The sequence below is a fragment of the Scardinius erythrophthalmus genome (assembly GCF_964197995.2).
Source record: "Scardinius erythrophthalmus genome assembly, chromosome: 7".
NCBI lineage: Eukaryota > Metazoa > Chordata > Actinopteri > Cypriniformes > Leuciscidae > Scardinius > Scardinius erythrophthalmus.
In genome coordinates, this window is record NC_138227.1 from 6,769,897 (window position 1) to 6,788,968 (window position 19,072).

A 19,072-nucleotide genomic window follows, 5' to 3' on the forward strand; every position below is an offset into this window, starting at 1 on the left:
AAAACGTCAATTTTCTGGGTTTAGTTACCGTGTTTCAGCGCATTGTTGTGGAAATAGCGTGTTCTGGCCAGCAGTCAAGTTCGTTTGTTCATTCACGTCATTTTGTGCAGATATAAGTTGTAATATTACGTTTATGAAATATAAATATCTGATTAATCTCACACAGGATGCGTTTCCTTGATTTAAACAACCTGCTTGAAAAGTTCTTCAGTTCTCTTCAGCTTCAGCGAGCGCAGCTCTAACAGCAATGAAGCCATTTGAAACAGTAAGCCTATAATTGAAGATGTTTACTATTACTGTAATATTAAAAATGTTTTTTTTTTTTTTTTTTTTTTTTTGCAAAAACATTGATGCGTTATTAATAACTAGCATTTTTTGTTATCGTATTATTTTCATCAATGGTTTGATTAAAATAATTTCCTTATTGTCCGTGCGGAGGCGATTCCATTGTATTTATCCATGGTACATGCATTTTGTTTCTTTATATGCAGCCGAATGTTAGTTGTTTGCATTATTTAGGTATTTTATTTTAATTGTATTTTAATTTTTGGTAACACTTTACAATAAGGTCTCATTTGTTTATGCATTAACATGAACTAACAATAGCCTTTGTTAATGTTAGTTAATAAAATATTTGTGTTCATGTTAGTTCAGTGCATGTTCAGATACAACTTTGGAATTTGGATCTTAAAAATGTATTATAAAATGTTGAGCTTAACATGAACTAAGATTAATAAATGCTGTAGAAGTATTGTTCATTAATTGTTGGTTCATGTTAACTAATGCTAACAAATTAAACTTTATTATAAAGTGTTACCATTTTTTAATAAAGAAAGTTGGCCATAGGAGTGTAAATTTAATTTTAAAAGTTAAGGAATCTTACACTGGTTCAAACTAAGCTACTATATTCTATATGTTTGATTTATGTTAAAGTGTTTGGGACTAATGATGAGTCTTTTGGCTATCAAAGTATATCAAAATTTGAATTTAGATTTATCTGCCAATATATCGGTTATCGGCTTTCAAATGTAAAGAATTATCGGGATTGGACACAATTTTCATATTGGTGCATCCCAGTAACTTTTCCCACTCGCCACAGCACAGACACTCTATTTCAGTCGGCATAGATTGGCATATTCCCCCTCATTCACACCACCAGTTCATGTTGGCTCTCATCCTCACGTCCTCAGGCTGTTGAGCGATCGCAACCTCCTCCTTCTGTCGTTCTATTAACCGCATTTCCACTGTACAGACCATATCAAATTCAATCACATTTGCTCCTGTTTGTTTGTGGTCATGGGACTGCACAAAACAACTCTCTTTCAGGCTTTTAGTTCAAAAGAGTGAACATTTGGAAGAATATTGATAAATATGTATGTTTTTTATGTCACATTTCTTCATCGAGATTGATCATTTCTGTACTGTCTCACTAAATGTGTTACCTGCTACACTGGGGCAGATTAAAAGCCATTAAAAATAACAAATGCCCCCCACATTTAAGATATTGGGGTGTTTTTATATTTATAAGAGGAACAACTCAAGCATCATACAACCAATCAACATAAAACCAAGAGTGCTGTTTTTTCCGAATATCAGCTTGATTGTAATTGTGACATTACGCAACTGCTCCGTAACCAAGTTATTAATGGGTAACTTAAAATTTTAGACAAATAAAGTTTGTAAACAAAAAGATAGATTTTGTTGATGATTGACTAGTAGCAGCAATAGAAATTATAGCAAAATGTTCAAAGTGTTATTTCTAATTAGTTAACCTTATTTAAGCAGGCAAATCTATTTCCAACTGTTAAAAGTATTTTAGAATGTGCAGAGAAACAGAAAGGCAGGGAATATTTAGTAGGTTTTTTAAAAGAAACCGGATTGGACAAGAGAATAAGGAAATTTAGTAGAGTAGGGGGCAGTAATGCAGCAAATTGGATGCAAGCTGCCGTAAAACCCAAAATACAATGGTATAACATGCGGCTCCTTTAAGAAACATGATGACATCGCGCACTGCGCCTGCGCAGAAGAGAGAAGCGAGAGAGACGAGCTGAAACTTTCACCAGTTGAGGCTGAATATGTCACTGTTAACGATCGTGGATGAAGGACAAATATGGAATATTTTCACTGGATGCCGTATATTTCCAGTCTGCAGGTGAGCGATGTTCCCAGATTACAGAGTTTAACATTAACCAGCTCCAGAGTACTAGCCGTCATATCGTGAATAAGGTTTGTCTGCACTGGAATCACACGAGCGAGTTCATACAGAAAGAAGCCGCACTAATGTGGAGAGAGTTTTAGACTTTCAAGCTCTGTAGTGAATCATAGAAAGAAGCGTTGTCCAAGTGTCACAGTTAGCAAAGCATATCCATCCATTCATCCAGTCAGTTTGTTTTCAGGTACCTGAATGGTGTGACAAATTTGTATTTGTATTGTCAAAGTAATGGCACCCTTTCTGTTCTGGATAAACTGAGAATCATGATGTTTGTTTAAAATAGAAACCACGATTTTGATATACAATTAAACCAAATGGCATGTCATTTGGCTCTGACAGAAAGCCAGTTGTTGCAATGCAGTCATTTTATTCATAGACTAAATCTTTAAATTATTTTTCCACATCGAATGAATGACTCACTCACTTGTCCCATTACTGGATGTATAAGCTTTTTGAACGAATTTCATGAATTAACAATTTTTTAAGGATTGATGAGAATTGGGCATGACAACAAAAAATAAAAAATAAAACTTGAACTGAAAATTAGCTAATTAAGAGTCTAACAAACAAAATTACAGCGCCATTATGTTTAACTGAGCTGCTGAAAATCATCTTTATCGCATTCAATAGTCCCTGTTTTCACCTCATTCATTATGGTAATGTCTGAGATCTTCTGTAAATTGGCACATCAAGCACGTCAATAGTGTCAGACAAACTACAGGATCACCCCTTTGTATGATAATCATCTATCGATGTGTTTCATGTTATGAACGTACATGACTAAAAATACTATTAAAGCAAGGCTACAGAAACCACACCTGCAAACTCTCTTTCTGACTCTGAAATACACCATTCACGTGATTAGTGCAACAAGTTTATGCATCAAAGGTAAAATTATTTTTTTTAATTTCCTCATAATATAGCCTGCATTTGCACATCACCACATTTTCAATGATCCTCAAACGACTCATCAAATGAATCAATCTCTCTAAATCCCTCCTTTCCACAAGCTACTCTGCACTGATTGGCCAGACAGCTCCGTCTGTTGTGATTGGTTTACCGCGTCGAAAACAAAAACGTCCATTGCCTTAACAACATCAGCTCTGCTTGTCCCAAGGCTTCCTACACCGTTAACTAAAGACAGTAACGAACAATGATGTTGACTTTACTATATCAATGTGAGCGCGAGTCCGATGATGAAACACTGGAAGAACTAGTTATTCAACCCAAACCTCCATCGCAAGGACGACTCGAGCAGGACGTTTCTCAGTGATACTACTCAGTTTGAGGTACATTATGAGATGTTGCAACTGTAATTCCTCACCATCAGCATATTAACAAATGCATGTCTATCAATAAACCAGTTATTTTACTTATTTTACTTTATTTTATAATAAAAGATTATATATTGCAGTGGACACGTGGAAACTGTATCAATAACAGTGCATGTATGCAACGTTAGCCGAGCTCTAGCGTGAATGACTGATGTAGCCTAATGGTAAAACAAATCTTGCTCCATGATTAATCTTTCCTCAAAGTAGTGAGAACGACAGACAATCTGCATTAATAGACACAGTTATAGGTAATCGTGGCCCACAAACTGATTAGCAGAAGTATTTCAGTAACACAGTGATAACGTGAGTTAGCCAGTTAGCAGGAGACCCAAGTTACACAATATAAAACTCAAAACTAAGTATTTTGAACTCCATCTGCCATGAGCAAGTGGTTTGCATATACACTAAACTCTGAGATTTGACAAGTCGTCAGTAAAATAAAGGGAACACTGCAAAAGTTTAGGATTATACTGTTGTGATATTGTGGTAAAGATGAATTTTAACCACTGATTCTTCACATGCTCGTCCTTGGGCAGTGAAAAAAAAACTGGCTTTACCTTCACATTGTAGAGCACAGCGTCTTCTTGACCTGATGCTATCCAGTATCCACAGGAATCAGCTGCTGGTTTGAGGTTCGAGTTTTCCCTGGTGTCTGCGTGCGTAATAAGTGGGCGGACAATATGCTAATGCTTCGTCTTGACGTCACAACGAGTCGACTCTTACTTTTGAAAGACAATAACTTTATATACGGTAGAGATGCGCGGATGGGCTATTATTTCATCCGCAACCGCATCACAAAACTCATCATCCATCCGCCATCCATCCGCACCAAGGTTTTTGACCAATTTTCAAAACCGCACAAAATCTACAATTATTAAACATTTAAAGGTGAATCCAGTTTTAAGGGAAGGGAAGCTTATTTGCATTCTAAAATATAAAAAGGGTTTTATAAATACCGAGGTCCCAAAGGTGATCTTGCTAGGGGGGTTCTGGGGCATCCCCCACGAGAAAATTTAGATTTTCCTGATCTTGACATGTGCATTTTAAGCTGTTTGAAGGCCAACAAATAAATAAAATTGGGCGACAGTAGCTTTAAAAGCATGTCAGTGGGCAGTAGCATAAATGATTTTGTCAAGCAGATTACAGATTTTTAATCATGAGAATCAGTTTGAATGATCCATCACTGCAAAATGAAAATGCAGAACTTTTTTATGCTTATTGTTGACAATACACAATCACATGTTCGAAATGGGAATGGCCTTAAATAAATGATTCAAGGATTATTTTGCATAGATGTTACATTTCAATCAAATGCCAATGCAATTCTTCTGTGTCCAGAGTTATATGAGCAATTAGTAGAGCATCAAAGATCTGTTTCAGCTAGCCTACTTTTTCTTTCCTAAAATAATCAATGCTTTTGGACTAATCTGTTCATTTAACGGTTCAATTGTTCGCTCATGAAGACAGTCACTTGTCGCCACCTACTGGCTTAATGATGCAAGTTGCGCGAACACAGACTATAATAATGGCAACTTGAAGTTTTTTTTTTTTTAAACGTTGCTACCTAAACATGTTGTTCTATTCTAATTTAATTCTCTGAAATAATTTGAATCGCTAATTCATGATGCTACCGCAGGTCATCAAAAGGATCAGGGAATACAGGTGTGCAGTGCTGTTAGGAGCCCTCCTCTGGAAAACCCAGTGTTGGTACCCAGAGCTCTTACAGATGCTGGACGAACAGCCCCTTGGCCGATTCCCCTGAGGAGAGACCTCCTCACACAGGCGAGGGGAACGATTTTGCACCCCCGTCCAGATTTATGGGCCCTCCATGCATGGCCTCTCAACGGGTACCCGAGCATCTCCCGGATAAGGTGCTAAAGACCATTTCAGAGGCGAGAGCGCCCTCAACGAGGCGCTTGTATGCTCAGAAATGGGCGGTGTTTGCTGGCTGGTGTGCTGCACAAAACGTAGACCCTCAGACATGTGAAGTACCAAGTGTGCTCACATTTTTGCAAGAGCTGCTGGATGCGGAACGCATTAAAGTCTACACGCTCAAAGTCTATGTGGCGGCAATAACAGTGTTTCACGCTCCGATAGCCGACAAACCGCTAGGAAGAAACAAACTCATTGTGCGTTTTCTCAAGGGCGCTAGGAGGTTGAACCCTCCGCGCCCCCCGTCTGTGCCTATCTGGGACCTCTCTAAGGTTCTGGAAGCCATGAAAGGTCCCCCATTCGAGCCGCTTCGGTCAGTAGACCTGAAGTCGCTCTCGCTCAAAACTGGTTTTCTGCTGGTGCTCGCCTCAGTCAAGCGGGTAGGGTGACCTACAAGCGCTATCCATAAGCGCTTCCTGCCTGGAATTCGGGCCAAATGACTCTAAGGTCATCCTTAAACCGTGGCACGGCTATGTCCCTAAAGTGCTCTCCACTCCATTTAGAGCACTGGTCATTTCCCTGGCGGCTCTCTCCTCGCCAGATTATGAGAGTGACGTGCATTTACTCTGCTCTGGAAGGGCTCTCAGAATTTATCTGGAGCGCTCTGCCCCGTTTAGGCATTCAGAGCAGCTCTTCAAATGCTTTGGCGGTCGCACTAAAGGTTTGGCTGCTACAAAGCAAAGGCTGTCGCGCTGGATAGTAGATGCTATTGCGCAAGCTTACAAATCTAAGGGCCTTCCTTGCCCCTTGGGAGTCAGTGCTCACTCCACGAGAGGTATGGCCTCTTCGTGGGCCTGGTCCAGTGGAATACTCATCTCAGGGAACTGAGGTTACGTTAGTGACCAAGTAGTTCTGGCTACAATGTTTTTTCCGCAAGATGCATGCAGTTTTGTTTATTAACATCTACATAGTGTACATTTTAAGTGAATTTCTGTCATCTTGTTAGATTTCTGATAAGTTTAGATATTAATTGAATAATATAATGTCTTCTACTAACATAACCTTGGTTCTCTGAGATAACAGAAATGAGTATTGTGTCTTTCTTGATGCTATGGGGAAAACTCATTTTTCTCTGGTTATTTAAGCCTTTTATTAAATTAACGCAGTGCTGAGAATTACACAAACCAATCAAGGCGCATCCTGAACCGAGCGCAGATCCTGCCAAAGGGGAGCTCATCTCACCATAGGATGGGAAAAGGGACCATATGTGTTTTCTGTTAAATTTATACAGTATAATTTCTTTTTTAAATCTTTTGTTTTTTCTAGACCTGGTCCTGTTGGCGTCAGTATCACACAGTGATCACAGTTCACACCTGCTGTGAAGCCCCTCCCACAACAATTCACCAATAAATACTGGGAATATTCCCATCATCCTACAAGAGAAGGACAAACTCCAGGAGTAGCAGCTGAAATCTGTGTGACTGTTAAAGATGGAGTTTATTAAAGAGGAGATTGAAGACATGAGAGATCCAGAACCATCCAGAATAAAACATGAAGATACTGAGGAACAAATAGGTTGGTGTCCATTCTTGGTTCTTCATTGTTGTATGCTTTTGTGGCTGTGAAATAATAAGTAGTATATTGATGATAAATGATGTAGAAATTCGAAATGATCCCAAACTTGTATAAAGCATATTCAAATTAATGAGAATTATATAACAAACCTTCAACATCAAAGATCTGATATTTTATACTCACACAGACAGAAACCTACTCTCTTGTTGTCTGTTTGGTTTCACTTGAATTTTCCTTGAAATTATCCTCCTTAAACTGATTATATCTACTTGATATGTTCATTCTAGATCAGATGGAAGTAACAGAGCTAAGAGAAGAACTGAATGAAGTAAAGAAACACTGTGACTTCAAAATTCAAGGATCAAAAGCCAATAAGCTGCACTCCTGCTCTCAGTGTGGAAAGAGTTTCAGTCAAAAAGGAGACCTTAACAGACACATAAGAATTCACACTGGAGAGAAACCGTATCCATGCTCTCAGTGTGGAAAGAGTTTCACATCTTCATCCTTACTCAAAATTCATCTGCGTATTCACTCTGGAGAAAAACCATTTAACTGTGATCAGTGTGGTAAAGAGTTTATTTTGTCATCACATCTAAAAGATCATCTGAAAGTTCATTCAGATGAGAGGCCTTATGTGTGTTCTCTCTGTGGAAAGAGTTTTTCAAGACTGAACAATTTTAAACGGCACCAGAAAACACACAATGAAGTGAGAGATCATGTGTGTTGTGATTGTGGGAAGAGCTTTACTACATCTAGTCATCTGAAACAGCACCAAAGAATTCATACTGCAGAAAGACCTTACAAGTGCTCATATTGTGACAAGACTTTCACTCATTCTGGAAACCTGAAATCACACGAGCGAGTTCATACTGGAGAGAAGCCGTATGACTGTACTCAGTGTGGAGAGAGTTTTAGACATTTATCAAGCCTTCATGCTCATACGAAAAACTGTTGCAAGTGATCAACATTTGTTTTCATATCAAATACATTCAGGTAAATTCCGCAATATAAAATATGGAGATTGTCTATTCGATGTCATTTGTTAAAAAGAATGGAAGACTAGAAAGATTTAAGAGTTGAAGCTTCAAAAGTGTAAATATTTTTTATTTATTTTTTTGCAAAATCTGTCCATCTTGAATTGGATATATTAATGTCATACTTATTTGCTAAGTTTACTATATTGTCTTCTGATAGTACATGCAATTATGAGAAATAAACTGAAAAACATCTCTTCTTGACAAAAAGCATTTAACTGAGATTGTTTAACCTGAAAACAAGTCTAATATGTGTTTGTGGAAAGAGTTTTTCACTGCTGGACTCTAAACAGCACCAGAAAATACAGACCATGAGAGAAATCATGTGTGTTTTGAGCCGGACTCTCTATTGGTCTAGACTGACTCTGTCCGGTAGGGGCTTCACTTTTACCTGTTTGCATTTGTTTGATTTGTTCATTTATATGTCAGTGAGAAATCATTAACCGCATTTCCACTGTACAGACCATATCAAATTCAATCACATTTGCTACTGTTTGTTTGTGGTCATGGGACTGCATAAAACAACTATCTTTAATGCTTTTAGTTCAAAAGAGTGAACATTTGGAAGAATATTGATAAATTTGTATGTTTTTTATGTCACATTTCTTTATCGAGATTGATAATTTCTATACTGTCTCACTAAACTTGTTACCTGTTACAGTGGGGCAGAAAAGCCATTAAAATATTCAAGATATTGGGGTAACAAATATTTAATTTTCCTGTGTTTTTATATTTATAAGAGGAGCAACTCAAGCATCATACAACCAATCAACATAAAATCTAAAGTGCTGTTTTCCCGAATATCAGCTTGATTGAAAATGTGACATTACGCAACTGCTCCGTGACCAAGTTATTAATGGGTAAATTTAAATTTTAGACAAATAAAGATGTCAACAAAAAAGACGGAAGCCTTTGAATACAATGGTATGTACGCGTCCCAAAAAATAAATAAATAAATAAAATAACACGCGGCCCCTTTAAGAAACATGACATGAACTAACGCGCCTGCGCAGAAGAGAGAAGCGAGAGAGACGAGCTGAAACTTTCACCAGTTGAGGCTGCTGTAAGTGACGCTGTTAACGATAGTAAATGAAGGACTAATGTGGAATATTTTCTCCGGATGCCGTATATTTCCAGTCTACAGGTGAGCGATGTTACCAGATTACAGAGTTTAACATTAACCAGCTCCAGAGTAAAAGCCCTCATATCGTGAATAAGGTTTGTCTGCACTGGAATCACACGAGCGAGTTCATACAGAGAGAAGACGCACTAATGTAGATAGAGTTTTAGACTCTCAAGCTCTGTAGTGAATCATATAAAGAAGCGTTATCCAAGTGTCACAGTTAGCAAAGCATATCCATCCATTCATTCATTCATTCAGTTAGTTTGTTTTCAGGTACCTGAATGGTGTGATAAATTTGTATAGGCTATTTGTATTGTCAAAGTAATGGCACCCTTTCTGTTCTGGATAACTTGAGAATCATGATGTTTTGTTTAAAATAGAAACCACGATTTTGATATACAATTAAACCAAATAACATGTCATTTGGCTCTGACAGAAAGTCAGTTGTTGCAATGCAGTCATTTTATTCATAGACTAAATCTTTAAATTATTTTTCCAAATCGTTTTGAATGAATGACTCACTCACTTGTTCCATTACTGGATGTATAAGCTTTTTGAACGAATTTCATGAATTAACTATTTTTTAAGGATTGACGAGAATTGGGCATGACAACAAAAAAGAAAACTTGAACTGAAAATTATATGGTTGAAAACTGTTTTTGCCTGACCCAAATGAGCCTTTCACTGTCCAATGGTCATGCCTTCTGCAATTTCTAGTATTGCATTAGTACTGCACCCTTCTCATGGGCATTTAATAATTTAATCTTATAATTAAAGTTAAATCTCTTTTTGGGCTTAATTTATTTGTAAAAGAAAATGTACCTAATAATAATGCACACCTGAATATAAGGCATTTTCATTTCCAGCCTTCATGAACAATTTTATATCACTTATAAATGATAAAATACAAAGCGATGTACACCAAGTCGTGTAGCGCCATAACATGGCCGTCTACACAATACTCGCTCCCTTTATATCAGGAAACCAAGGTTACGATAGTAACTGAGATTTTCCTTTTCGAAATGTTCACCTGTATTGTGTCTTGCTATAGACCTTATGCACCAGAGAAACAAGTGCGTGGCCCTCTTTAGGATATTGTCTTTGAACTTACGGTTTTGCGGTAGCTCTGTATATGTCTATGGCATCTCTGTCGAAGATTAACTAGCTGGTGAAGTGGATTTACTTATTGTAGAGTTAACGAAAGTTAGCATGAGCATTGTAACGTTTAAATCATATGTCTTAACAAATGTCAGTAGACCGGGAAGATTTTAAAACTGGGAGTTCATTCACGTAAGATCGCTGTGAAAATACAAACCAGAAGACAAAAGACAGCAAGCGCAGCGCTGAAAAGAGGTGGGGCTACAAAAGGTCTATACGCTATGGGGAACCGCTCCAATCACACCGAGCTATGTTTAAGCAGAACAACATGTTCTAGGGCCCTAGCCTAAGGTGCTTGGATAAGACCCTTGAAGACAATGAAGGGCAACCAGAAAGGGGGCTTCGACTGTGGTCGAAGCCTCCAGAGAGGTTATAGTGGGTTAAGCTCACTCGGAGGTCAACTCCAGCTAGACAGAGAGGATTCAACTTGCTAGTTGTAAAATCTGGCAAAGGTGGACGGCGAGGACCAGCCGGCCACCGCACTAATGTCGCCAATACATACACCACAGGACCATGCCCAGGAAGAGGCCATGCCTCTGGTGGATAGTGCTCTGATGCCGATGAGGCATTGAAGGCCTATCGAAGCGTAAGCCAATGCGATGGCGTCCACTATCCAGTGGGATAATCTCTGCTTCGTGACTGGAAACCCTTTGGTGTGGCCACCGTATCATATGAAGAGCTGCTTTGACTGCCTAAACTGGGCAGGATGCTCTATATTTACTATACTCTTAGGGACCAGACAGGGTAGAGTAAGTGTAATTGATGCTCGTCTTCTGAAGCGGGAATAGCCGACAGCAAAATAACTTGTGCTCTGAGCAGAGTAGAGAGCACTTTGGGCGCATAGCCCTGCCTTGAGGACAACCTTGTAAATCGCCCACTCATTTGACCGATGCTAACAGGAGTGCGGTCTTAAGGGAAAGCAGCTAGAAGGGGGGGCCCCTTGAGGGCTCTAAGGACTGTCGATAGGTCCCAAGAGGACGAGGCGGGTTGAGCCTCCTTGCCCTTTTCAAGAAGTGAACAACCAGGTTCCTTCTACCCAGTGATTGGCCAGCCACAGGAGCTTGGTATGCTGCTATGTCCGCCACATAGACTTGGAGCGTGAAGGGGGTGTGACCCGCGTCAATGAGCGCCTGTAGAAAGGAAAGCACCAGTGGTACTTCACATGAAATAGGGTCTTGGTTCCAGTCTGAGAAAACAGACCACTTAAGGGCGTAGAGGCGTCTCATGGACGGGGCTCTAGCTTCAGAGATAGTATTCAGGACCCTCTCTGGGAGGTCTGTAAGTTCCCATTGAGGGGACATAAGTGGAGGGCCCACAGCTCAGGTTGGGGATGGCAGATTGTCCTGTTCGCCTGGGAAAGGAGGTCTTTCCTCAGGGGAATTGGCCATGGGGCTGCTGCTAGCAACTGAATCAACTTGGGAAACCAAGGTTGGGTCCACCAGAGAGGGGCCATAAGAAGGATGGTGTGTCTATCCTCCCTGATCAACTTAATGACCTGAGGGAGTAGCGCGACCGCGGGAAAGGCGTAAAGGGGAAGGCCCTTTTCTTTGTAAAGAACATTGCGCAGTGAAAGTTGTCTTCAGAGGCAAAGAGGACGACCTCTCTGTAGTAGCATCTGTAGTAACCACCTTCCTCCTTGAGACCAACCCCATGTTTACTCCAGTCAGGTCACGGCTGGGGTCCTTCCAAGGGGCCAGGGCTCAGATGCAGCCGTGGTTCACTTTGACATGAAGGTGTATCGCTAGACGTGAGCTGGGACCAGGGGTTTCAGCCAGAACTGCATGGGGCGCATGTGCAGCAAGCCTAGTGGAAGTACTGACGATGCGGAGGCCGTAGCCCTAGCATCGTCTGAAAATTTCTGAGAGGGGAAGAGACCCCTACTGAACGATATTGCGAGACGCTGGATAGTTTGAGCACACTCGGGTGATAGCTACGCCTGCATTTGGGCTGAGTCGAGAACCATTCACCAGGAAAGAGATTCTCTGGCTGGGAGACAGTGGTTCTATGTTGATTGAGTCCATTTTAGACGGCTGAGGAGCATAGATCTGTGAGAAATCAACTCTGACTGGGCAAGAATAAGCCAGTCATTGAGGTAATTCAGGATGTGTATCCCCTTCTGTCTCGGGGGGAAAGTGCTGCATCCTTGCACTTCATAAAAGTGTGTGGTGCCAGGGAAAGTCTGAATGGTATGACCGTATACTGGCAGACCACCCCTTCAAACGCGAATCTCAAAAACCATCTGTTAGGGGTGGCTATTTGGATATAAGTATGCATATTTCAGATCCACTGAGAAAAAACAATCCCCTGGGCGTACTTGCGAGAGTATTTGTTTCAAGGTTAGCATCTTAAACGGCCGCAGTGGCATCATGAGGGTGCGATTCGGATGTCCAGGATCCAGGATGGGCCTGAGGCCGCCATCCTTTTTGGAAATGAGGAAGTAGCGACTGTATAAGCCTGATTTGCTGTGTGGAGGAGGAACTGTCTCTACAGCTCCTTTCTACAGCAAACTCACTAATTTCGGTGCGGAGGACATGTGCTATGTTGCTCCTTACCGAAGTGTCGATTATGCCCCCGATCCAGGGTGGTCTGCGAGCGAATTTAACCCATTTTGACACGCCGGGGAAGGCAGCTCGCTGTGCTGGGGCGGGAAAGGCACCATATGTGTTTTCTGTTAAAGTAATCCAGTATAAATTATGTTTTTAAATCTTTTGATTTTTCCAGATCTGGTCCTGCAGTGAAGCCCCTCCCACAACAATTCACCAATAAATACTGGGAATACTCACATCATCTTACAAGAGAAGGACAAACTCCAGGAGTAGCAGCTGAAATCCTGTTCAAGATGGAGTTTATTAAAGAGGAGATTGAAGACATGAGTGATCCAGAACCATGCAGAATAAAACATGAAGATACTGAGTAGGGCTGCACGATTAATCGAAAAAAAAATCACGATCTCGATTCAGACATAAATGCGATCTCATTTCTTAATGATGACGATTCACTTCCGGGTATTTCCCTGCATTCAGATCACGCTGCATTCACGCGTTATTGGTCACACTCACACAATAACAAAATAGGGTTGTGATGGCTGACCGACGATTCGTGTACACTAGTGGTTGGGAACGGAACCTATGGCTCGCGAGCCATACCTGGCTCTTTGGCAAAAATCATGTGGCTCGCACGCTCTCTCACCCTTTACCAACAAACTAAAAAAATAAATTAAGACACATCAACAAAGATCGGCTCTCTGCAGAAAAAGCAGCCAATTACAATTCCCTTGTTGTACAGCCTACCGAAGTTAATGAAAAGTGTATGATAATAATAATAATATTCAAGTTGTAGGCCTACCGGCAAAAGTGCGTGTTCAGTGCTGTTCGCGAGTGTCACGAGTCACCACAGCAATCAACTAACCGCTTGCGTTTCTGTGGCAAATTGTAACCTACAGCTCCTGCACTGGGATTCAAGCAGAGCAGCTTGGTTAGGGTAACGGCGAAAACCATTTTAGAACAGCAGCGAAAATGTAAAAGTAGGCTATATAAACTTTAATATATCCTTATTGAAACGGGTGCTTTGCTGTGCTTTTACTTTCACTTTTGCCACAGAGACTCTTTTATGTCCTATAAATGTGTCGTATTTTTGATAATCCGCGCAGATTTCAGTTGATGATCGTGTTTAAACTAAAGTTATTAAAAACAAAACGTGAATGAATGAGAAAGAAAAGAGCAGGATGTGCTTTATATTGAAATGAAATATTAAAAGCGCGATAAGTCGCGAAAGAGAACTGAAGGATGCAGTGCGCGTGCTTCGAGCGCAACGCGGACAAGCATAGTAGACTTTGTCTCTGGTTGCGCGCCTAAACGGCCAAATAAACAGAAATATTTCAAAATGCCAAGTCGAGTATTCCCGTAAACACAGTAGATGTAAGTACTATGTACATTCTGTGCCAAATGGAGCAAAATTCACAGGTTCTATTTAGTTATTTTTTATTTATTATTGTATATGGTAATGTTCTCATATGTTCAACAACATAAAGCTTAAATTATTCACTTTAAGGGGTCTAAAATAAAGAAAAGAGACAATTTTTTGTTACTCCTGCACTTTATTATACTGAATGTCCTATGTTTTTTGTTGTTGTTGTTGTTGTTTTTTTGTTGTTTTTGTACTTAAGTGCAATACATTTTGGTTGAAAAAATGAGAATCGTGCAAGAGAATCGTGATCTCAATTCCCATGGAGAAAAATCGTGATTCACATTTTAGCAAGAATCGTGCAGCCCTAATACTGAGGAACAAATAGGTTGGTGTTAATTCTTGATTCTTCATTGTTGACTGCTTTGTTAGCTGTGAAATAAGTAGTATATGGATGATAAATGATGTTGAAATTCATCTAAATCATCATAACCTTGGATATAGCAGTTGTCAAAAACATTTGAATCATTGAATGAAAATGATGTAACAACCCAGCAAGCAATAGTCATAATTTCACCGTCTAGGTTAACTGTAGCCCCGATATAGTCCGGCTATGAGTAACCGACTTCTAGCCAAAATAACCTTGAATTTGGTTACACATCATTTTTGCTAAAAATAACTTGCGAGATATATGATATTCCATAATGTAAACAAAGTCAAAAGTGATAGCAAGGTGTTTGGTTTTATTTCTTTGACATTTGACTAATTGATGACTAGTCTATTCTTGGGCTATGGTTAGACGTCTATTATATTTTCACTGACAGACCAAATTTTGCCTTGGTTTAGCCTAGACATCAGGGCTGTATTTGGACAGCTATCAGACGTCTTTTAATTGGAAAATTGCTTGCTGGCAAACCTTCAACATCACTTGAATTTTCCTTGAATTTATCCTGCTTAAACTGATTATAATCCTTAATGTTTATTTTAGATAAGATCGAAATAATGGAGCAAAGAGAAGAACTGCATAAAGTAAAGAAACACTGTGACTTCAAAACTCAAGGAGCAAAAGTAAAAAAGCTGCACTCCTGCTCTCAGTGTGGAAAGAGTTTGCAAAATGAACAAAACCTTAATGTGCACATGAGAATTCACACTGGAGAGAAACCGTATCCATGCACTCAGTGTGGAAAGAGTTTCACATCTTCATCCATACTAAAAATTCATCTGCGTATTCACTCTGGAGAAAAACCATTTAACTGTGATCAGTGTGGTAAAGAGTTTATTTTGTCATCAAATCTAATAACACATCTCAAAGTTCATTCAGACGAGATGCCTTATGTGTGTTCTCTCTGTGGAAAGAGTTTTTCTCGACTGGACAATTATAAAACGCACCAGAAAACACATAATGAAGTGAGAGATCATGTGTGCTTTGAGTGTGGGAAGAGCTTTATTACAACTAGTGAACTGAAACATCATCAACGAGTTCATACTGGAGAGAAGCCGTACCACTGTACTCAGTGTGATAAGAGTTTCAAATGTCCAAAATCTTTCAAGTATCATCTGCACATTCACTCTGGTGAAAGGCCATTTAACTGTGATCAGTGTGGTAAAGATTTTGTTTCACCATCATATCTCAAAAAACACCTAACCGTTCATTCAGGTGTTAAGCCTCACTTGTGTTCTCTCTGTGGAAAGAGTTTTTCACGGCTGAACAGTTTTAAACTGCACCAGAAAACACATAATGAAGTGAGAGATCATGTGTGTTGTGACTGTGGAAAGAGCTTTATTACGGATGGCCATCTGAAACAGCACCAAAGAATTCATACTGGAGAAAAACCTTATAAGTGTTCAGTTTGTGACAAGAGTTTCACTCAGTCTGGAAACCTGAAATTACATGAGCGAGCTCATACTGGAGAGTAGCTGTACTCAGTGTAAGAATTCCTTTTTTTAAGATTCCTCTTTTCAATACTCTCCTGACACCATTCCAGTGACAATGGCGTTGATTAATGTGAGATCTCTGGCAAATAAGACCTTTATTTTGAATGATCGCTTTCTTTCTCTTAAAATTTATTTTTTATTTGTCACTGAGACTTGGCTTAATGCTGGCGAAATCACTCCTCTCTCTGAACTTTCTTCTCCTGTTGTAGTTTTTTCAGTACCCCTAGGTCTGTTGGCCGGGGTGGGGTCTTGCAGTCATTTTTAAAGACAAGTTTAAGTGTAGACTTACCTTCTGTGTCTTATTCTACCTTTAAATAGGTTAATTTCGTTTGTAAATTAACTCTTTTAAATCTGTGTTATGTGCTTTGATTTAAAGACCCCCAAACTTTAATGGGGATTTTATACAGGAGATCTCAGAATTTTTATCTGCAATTGTCCCCTCTTTTGACAATATTTTAATTTTGGGAGAGTTCAACGTGTGCTGCCCTTCAAAGCCCCTGGTGAACGAATTTTAAAATGTATTAGTCATTTGACTTTTTACCATGTGTTTCTGGACCAACTCATGAGTGTGGTCATACGCTTGACCTTGTGTTATATTTGGGGTTCTCTGTTGGTAGTGTGAAGATTACTGATACTGTTTTTTCTGATCATAAGACTGTTCTTTTTAACTCTAACTTTCCTTTTGGGGCTCTGGGTAATAATGTTTCTTCTGTTACATCTAATGTACTTGCACAGCTAGTAAATTTTCAGCGGTTTTTGAGGTCTCTCCTTTAATTACATTGATCGAGTCACCCTCTTATGTATGGGTTTAGAAGAGTTGGTCAATCAGTTTAACTCTTCTTGTTTAGATATTTTAGACATTGTGGCTCCTTTTGAAGTCATTAAAAAAAGGTAAAATCGCAGCCCTGGTTTAACAGTATTGTGCTCTTAGGCAGGAGTGTAGGAGGGCTGAACGTACTAAAAGATAACTTACAGGTCTCTTACGAGATTTTAAAGAATTGTTTGAGCAAGTATCAAAGAGCTGTTAAATTAGCTAGATCAAATTATTTTTCTGACATCTCAGAAACGGTCATGAATCATGATTCTAAAGTACTTTTTTCTACTGTTAATGCTTTGCTCCACCCTGTTGCTACTCCATCACTCACTCTTTCTGTGAGTGAAGAGTTTTTAAAACTTCTAAAAAGTTTTTAGAAGCGCTTTTGTTGAACCTCCTAATCAATTAGCATGTTTTTCACCTGTTTCTCTGAAGCAGCGTGAAGATATAATTACTCATATGAAGCCCACCAGGTCTCCTGGTCATGTGATTCCTTCTTTTCTGTTTAAGGAGGTACTTGATTCTATTGGTCCAAGTATTTTGTCTATTATGAATGTTAGTTTGTCATCTGTTGTTGTTCCAGCAACTTTTAAGCATGCTCTTATTAAGCCCCTTCAAAAAAAACGGCTTAGACCCCTTTGACATGAGAAGTGTTCGCCCCATTTTGAAATTGCCTTTTATATCTTAAGGTACTGGAAATAATTGTGTACGCACAGCTTAATGATTTTTTAATGAGGAATACAATTTTAGATAGATTCCAGTCAGGCTATAGAATCTGCTCCTCCGAGGGTCTCTAATGACGTCTTATGAGGTGTTGATTCTAGAAGCTGTTTTGTTTTACTTTTGATACTGTTGATCATAATATTTTCATTGATCGTCTTAGGGATCAGGTTGGTATTCGAAAGATCTCTCTTTGAAATATTTGCAGTCAGTTTAGGGGATTATTCTTCTACTGTTGACCCTCTTGTGTGTGAGGTTCCTCAGGGTTCTATCTTGGGACCAATTTTATTTGCCTTTTTATATGCTTCCTCTGTGTTATATTTGTGAGAAATTTGGGCTTCACTATCATCTCTATACACTGAGAAATATTGGTGTAATTTTTGACTCGGAGCTTAAATTGGACCGGCAAATCAATGCTGTTGTTTAGAATAATTTTTTTATCTTAGATCAATATCTAAATTGATGTCTATCCTCTCGTTTCAAGATATGGAGAAGGTTGTTCATGCTTTTCTGTCATCCTGTTTGGATTACTGTAATGTGTTGTATCTAGGAGTCAGGCCTCTCTCTCGTTTGCAGATTGTTCAGAACTCAGGTGCCAGACTTATAACGGGTACTGCATTGGTTTCCCATATAATACAGAATTCATTACAAAGTGTTGTTGTCTGTTTGTAAGGCTTTGCATAGCTTAGCACCAGAGTATGTTACTGGTCTATCAATCCGGTAGATCTCTGCGCTCAAATTATCAATAGCTCCTCATGGTTCAGCGATCTTGATTAAAATGCAAAGGTGATCGGGCATTCTCTGTTGCAGCTCCTAGGCTCTGGAATGACCTTCCTCTGTCTGTTTAATCTTCTCCTACATTGGGTGTATTTCAGAGTGCGCTTAACTTATTTATTTGTTTGAGAATTTGAAACTGCATTGTAAGCAGTGTATGTCATATGTTTGTATTGTTTTTAGGAAAAAAAATGTTTTTGAACTTTTTCTTTACAGCACTTTGGTTCCACTTGTGACGTTGAAAGTGCTCTATAAATAAATAAAGTAGAGTTGAGAAGAGTTTTGGACATTTTACCAGGCCTTCACACTCCTATGAAAATATGTTGCAAGTGATCAACATTAGTTTTCATGTAAAATGCTTTCAGGTAAATTCTGCAAGATAAAATATGGAGATTCTCTAGGTTTTTTTTTTTTTTTTTTGTGAGATGCTTGGAAAACTTGAAAGACTTCAGAGTTTAAGCTTCAACAACTCTCATAGTATAAATGTTTTTTTTTTTTTGCAAAAATCTCCCTGGATGGATTGTGTAGTAGGTCTATATTGAATTAGATATATGTACATTTACATGAAGTCTCTTACTTATTTACCAAGTTTACTATATTGTGAGAAATAAACAGAAA

General features: G+C 39.1%; 1 long non-coding RNA gene across 1 annotated transcript; it reads left to right on the forward strand.

The window, feature by feature from the left end:
- The first annotated feature begins 1,996 nt into the window (after positions 1 to 1,996).
- LOC308693957 lies at positions 1,997 to 8,919 on the forward strand. The gene is made up of 3 exons (XR_014030531.1): positions 1,997 to 2,152; positions 6,745 to 6,993; positions 7,281 to 8,919. It is a non-coding gene; the product is annotated as an uncharacterized lncRNA (long non-coding RNA).
- Positions 8,920 to 19,072: the final 10,153 nt, after the last annotated feature.